The sequence below is a fragment of the Pezoporus flaviventris genome, unplaced genomic scaffold (genome assembly GCF_033815535.1).
Source record: "Pezoporus flaviventris isolate CSIRO_AGI_PZ_B2104156 unplaced genomic scaffold, CSIRO_AGI_Pfla_v1 ptg000013l, whole genome shotgun sequence".
In the NCBI taxonomy this organism is placed as follows: domain Eukaryota; kingdom Metazoa; phylum Chordata; class Aves; order Psittaciformes; family Psittacidae; genus Pezoporus; species Pezoporus flaviventris.
Genome location: NW_026892561.1, coordinates 10,705,044 through 10,710,569, shown reverse-complemented (window position 1 = coordinate 10,710,569; position 5,526 = coordinate 10,705,044). Strand labels below are relative to the sequence as shown.

The window sequence follows — 5,526 nt, the reverse complement described above, 5'->3', positions numbered from 1 at the left end:
ATTTTTACATGAAACAAAATATTTCTGGGGGAAAGTCCAGTTTAATATGTAGCACACACTTCTTGTGCCTTCTTCTGTATTGAGGTTATGAAGATGTGTTTTTGCTTTAAATGAACAGACCACATTTTCACAGCCAGCTGCACTGGAATGACATGGGGTCTAAGTTACTTTCCTATTAGAAAAAAGTCAAATTTCCTATATAGAATCATAGAATAGTTAGGGTTGGAAAGGACCTTAAGATCATCTAGTTACAACTGCCCTGCCATGGGCAGGGATGCCTGACATATAATTGAGGATAGATTAGAAGGACTACAGCAGTCACTGTCCAGTTTTGCTTTTCTCATTTCTCTAAGGCACTATGTTCTGAGGTATACAGAATGAGGTGTTTTTCCTTTTTCCTTTTTTTCTTTCCCCTAAGTCAGTCTTTAAATTCAGACCAAACTAGCATTTTATTTGATGGATCTTCTGTGCCTTAGGAAATGCAGGATATCAGAACTGTTATACCCCTGTGTGATGGACAATGACAAGATCTGAAAATCTCTCGATGATTGACAAGAGTTGAACTTTTAAAGTTCTCAGAACTCATTTGAAGGATGATGTCAGACTTTTATCTCAGGATAGCAATTTTGGTGGGTGAGGCATTCAACAGGAAGAGATCAGCTGTGTCAAAAGAGCTGGGGTAGTGATGTTTCAAATGTATCATGTCCAAAGAGTAAGAACACTGGTACTGCCACAGCCAAACCTCCTAAATTTATTCCATGCTCAGTGACTTCACACCCAAGCAAATATCTACACATATCTACAGAAGATCATGAAGCAGACATGAAATACACATATACCTAAGAAAAAATTAATTAGTAACAACTGAACAATTCTTCCTATGTTTAGGATTTTTTTTTCCTTATAATACATGGAGCCTCAGGCTGGACTATTCACCACTGTAGTCTTATCCTGACTGCTCCAAACTTAGTATATATTGCTGGGATAAAATATGAATTCTATTGCATCAAAGAGAGTATTATATACTTCATAAAAGAGAGTCTTTATTCCCCATATATATATATATTGGGTACAAATTCAAATGTTTGTTAGAAGATTATATGATTATCATCTAACATACTTCTAAAAGACAGTAGAGTCCTTTCTGATTCTTGTGAGAGGAACTTTGATTTTACATTACAGTATAAACAATATGGTTTATAAAGAAAGTTTGGGTTTTTTTTATTTATTTTTACATCTTCCATTCATTTCCTGTTCAAACTCCAAGCAGCCACTAGTACAGAAACAGTCTTGGAATGCAAAGAGCTTTGGTGTGACTTTCCCTCAGATGGCACAAGCAGCCTGCGTGCTTTCACGAAATGTGCATACATGGCAAGTAAGATTGAAAAACTTACTTTATTGATTTCACATCAATCTTAGTTACTATATCACATAGCATTTTGCAGTATCTGTAAGCTAGAACCATGCTCTTTGATAGTTAGAGCTGCACAGTGGATGGACTCTTTCAATGAATATAAAATCAAAAGTTACTCAGATTCATGAGAAATATACATAATAGTTTTAAGGGATTTGTAAACTTCTGAGAGTGCTGAGAGTGTAATTCATTAAGAACTGAGTAATTCTTGCAGTATGAACATGTCAGTTGTCAGCATGGGCAATTATTTAGGAAAATTACCAGTGGCGGTTTTCAATGGGCTTCCAGCTTAGGAAGCTGCGGAAGATGGTAGATCTAACAGAGAAGGGATTAAGCCGTCTGTACTCATCAATTTTCTATATTCCTCCCTGAACATCTTCCATTAGCTGCTGCTTAGGACAGAATATTCAGCAAGGTGGACCTTTGGTCTGTCACAGTGTGGTTCTTACATTTTTATGAGCTTGGTAACAGCAAGCTCTGTTACTGTGGAGGTACATAAATCTCCACTGCGGATTTATGTTAATTTAAAAGAGAACTGAGGGGAAAATTTGAGGAAAGATCTTTCTTTCTCACTCACTCTCTTTTCAGAACATAAGCTCCTGCTATGAAACAGCTAGACAGCTTCTTCCTCAGAATTGTATGCAGTCTCATTGCTACACAGCATCTAGCACCTGCGCGCTGATTCCAAAAGTCAACTTGGAGTAAGTAATGCAATGGCAGTGCTGCAGCCCAAGTGACAAAGGTAAATTAACATATGCACTGGACACACAAATTATTTATGCCATTAATGGGAAATAATGTGAAAGCATGGCCACCATAACAAGCAGCTTAGTGAGGAGGTAATTAAAATCTAGGACACAGACTGGTTGAGCTTAGCTGAATCACATCAGGTTATTGATCCCATGTCTTTTCTGCCCCACAACAAAAAATCAAATCTAACAGCAGAATGTGGAATTTTGAAACTTTTCAGACACCTTCCTATCCTAGTCCAAGTTACAGGCAGCCAATACCAGCTGCTGCCTTTACTCTAAAGTAACACTAAAGATAAGAAACAGTTGTGCTTTAAAAAATATAATAGTTCTCTAATAATTAATCAAAAATTAAAAAATATCCTCAACATTTTGAAAATGCTAACCTAAATAACCCTAACTTAATCTTTAGTCTAAAGGCATTAAGCCAATTGCCTTTCTGGTCAATTTAAAGAAAAAACTGGGAAACTTTTTGCAAAAAGCAAATGATTAGTTCTTTAAATGAAAATACTCTATTCTAGCATTACTACCAGACAGCAGAAAAAAAACATAAAGACCATGTGTCCATTCCAATGAGCTCAAATTTCAAATGTGGGAATGCTCACAATGAATGGCTTGCAAACAAGCTAAAGAATTATTTGCAGACATTGTTTAGCAAATTCACCGAATAAATTATTTGTTATGAATTATTCACCCCACTGTATTACTTACCCTCATCAGGCATTAAAGCCATTGAAACTTGAGCTTTATTGATAACCATTAGAATTATGAATTGTAATTAATTCTTAACATTGTTGTCAAGAGACTGCAACATGACTGAAAAGTGCGCAACATTCCAAAGGCATCACTGACACAAATAATTCCCTGAATGCAAAACATGGCATTAAAATAGGCTGAAAATAAATCACCATCAATGAGTAAGCAATATAATAATTTGCTGCTAAAACAATTAACATTTCAAATGTTAATTCTTCTATTCTCTACAGCCCAGATAAAAATGATTCACTGAGCCCAAGAAAGCTTCAAGCAAATCTAACAAGGGGAAAAAAAAAAGTTCCTTTGGAGAATTTACTTTCTATCTCTTTGTTGCAATTGTTGGACAATTTTTAAAGCATTTTTTACCTCATAAATTACTGCTACTGAGAATCACACAACATAAACATCTGTTGTTTTTTTTTAATATAAAAATAAAAATGCAGAAAATTAAAGTGGTGATAGGCCATATGCCTGTACACTATGTTCATCTTACATACAAGATAGACATGAACAAAATGTTCATTTGAAATGCAATCCACCCTCCTCTAACTCTCATAAGTAACATTGAATGTCAGTAGGCTGAGTGTCTTTGCTTCTTTACAACATTTTACTACAGAAATTGTACCCAAATTTTACTTTTTTCAGATTTTTTTTTGTCTTACTTTTTTCAAATTTTGGTATTAACAAATATTGCAATTTCCTTGCTGTAAGTATGTTTGATCTAGAGTTTGGAACCCATTAAAATCTTTTCTCTGTAGTGTGATGCCCTCACTACTATATTTTCAGTTGAGATAATCTTGTCATAGTAATTGCTGCTGTCATCACAGTATTAAGGTTCATTTTGATTTCTTTTTGAGTCTATATGTTTGCTTAGCTCTTCTAGCAGCATGACTAATCAGGATATTTGAGATCTAAGCTTCAAGATTTCTAGTATTTGTGTGGTCATTTGAATTATGGAGGCCAGGCAATGCTTAATTCATTGTCTGAAGAATCCTCAGAAACATAACTGTCATTGCAGTTAATGTTACAAGAAAACTTCTGATTATGGTTACAGCCATCTAAGTTTTGCTGTATGTTACCAATCATTTTGGAATATACAAGTCCAGAGCATTTTATTCTGGTTGCTTGAACAGTTGTGACGCAGTTTATTAAACCACACCAGCAACATTACTAAGTATTTTGCAAGCTAAAAACCCCTCATGAAACATTTCTTTTGAGGGGTTGTTTTTACCCTTTATTCCTATTAGTGTAGTAAGACAAATCTATGAAGGCAAGACTGAATTTGGACCTAATTACCTTAAAAAACACCACTAGATATACAACACTAAATTTTTCTCAAATAATTGGAATATTACTACTCCTATTTTGCCAATCCAGACAGCTAAGACATGAATATCTAAAGATAGCAAAGTGGCTTAGAAACAAGAAAGAATCAATAAGTATTAGAGCTTCCATGAATACACAGCAAAATATTAATAAAATATCAGCCATGAAAATCTGACTTGTTCATAATTAATTAGAGTACATCTGATACTTTTATTAGCTGAGAACCGTATTTATAATAAATGACCTGTCAAGAAGCATTTTGAATACAAAATGAAGGTTAAAATAATTCTAATATGGGCAAAGCTTTCTTATTCCTATAAACTAGTACAGCTTTGTATAAATGTGAAAGATCTCATCTGTCACTACTGTAGCATTGGTTTCTTTTCTGGGGGGAGGGGAAAGGACTGTGTTAAGTAGACAACTGCATCTTAAAAGTTCATGGCTATGCATGTTACTTGAATGCAGTGGCAAACTAATTTAGTTCCACTTGTGATCTTGCAATAATTTCTGTCAATCAGGATGGCATTAATAAAAAACCTCAATCTAAACAGAAGTGCTGTGCAGCGTGTATAATGTATACACTCATTGAAAGAGGCTGAAAAGATTGCAGTCACACAATTAGGGTAACATTTGACAGCTTTAATCACTTTGAATCTCTTCACTTCACTTTTAAATGTCAAAACCACCTCCAGAGATCTCATCAGAACAAAGCATTACTTAAATTGCAAATGAAACTATCCAAATTCAGCACACTATTATTAAAAATATAAAAAATGACCCACATTATTTTATGAAAAACATTTGTAAAACATTCTATGATGCAACATTTAAATGAGCAAAACAGGAAACAACTATGCTCATTAAAAAAAGGTATAAATGCTAAATTTACTCTCCATTAGCATGTCACAGGATGTTATTTTTCACACTGTGTTGTGCTATCTTTCCTAAGAAACCAGGATTACTTCTTCCATATAAAGAAATTAAGAGTATTCAAAGTATGAGATACTTGAAATTTGGTGAGGAAAGACAGATGCCTGTAAACAGGTTTTTGTACTGATATATCAAAAGGCCGTTTATCCAATTCTTTTTCTTGGTCCTTTTTCTACAACAGCTGTAGCTGCTACCTCCATGACATATTGCCATGCATTCTGTGTGACATATTTGTACACATACAGTGGGCAGTGATATATCCTTGTTTTAAATGAATCCTTTAATTCATTTTTTCTCTGTGTTCACTGAACCATACTTTTGAAGAATTTAAAAATGCTGTAGTATGAAATC

General features: G+C 34.3%; 1 long non-coding RNA gene across 1 annotated transcript; it reads left to right on the top strand.

Annotated features, from left to right (window-relative positions):
* The first annotated feature begins 1,256 nt into the window (after positions 1-1,256).
* On the top strand, positions 1,257-4,798 carry LOC133268172 (uncharacterized). The gene is made up of 2 exons (XR_009742967.1): positions 1,257-1,375; positions 3,150-4,798. It is a non-coding gene; the product is annotated as an uncharacterized LOC133268172 (long non-coding RNA).
* Positions 4,799-5,526: the final 728 nt, after the last annotated feature.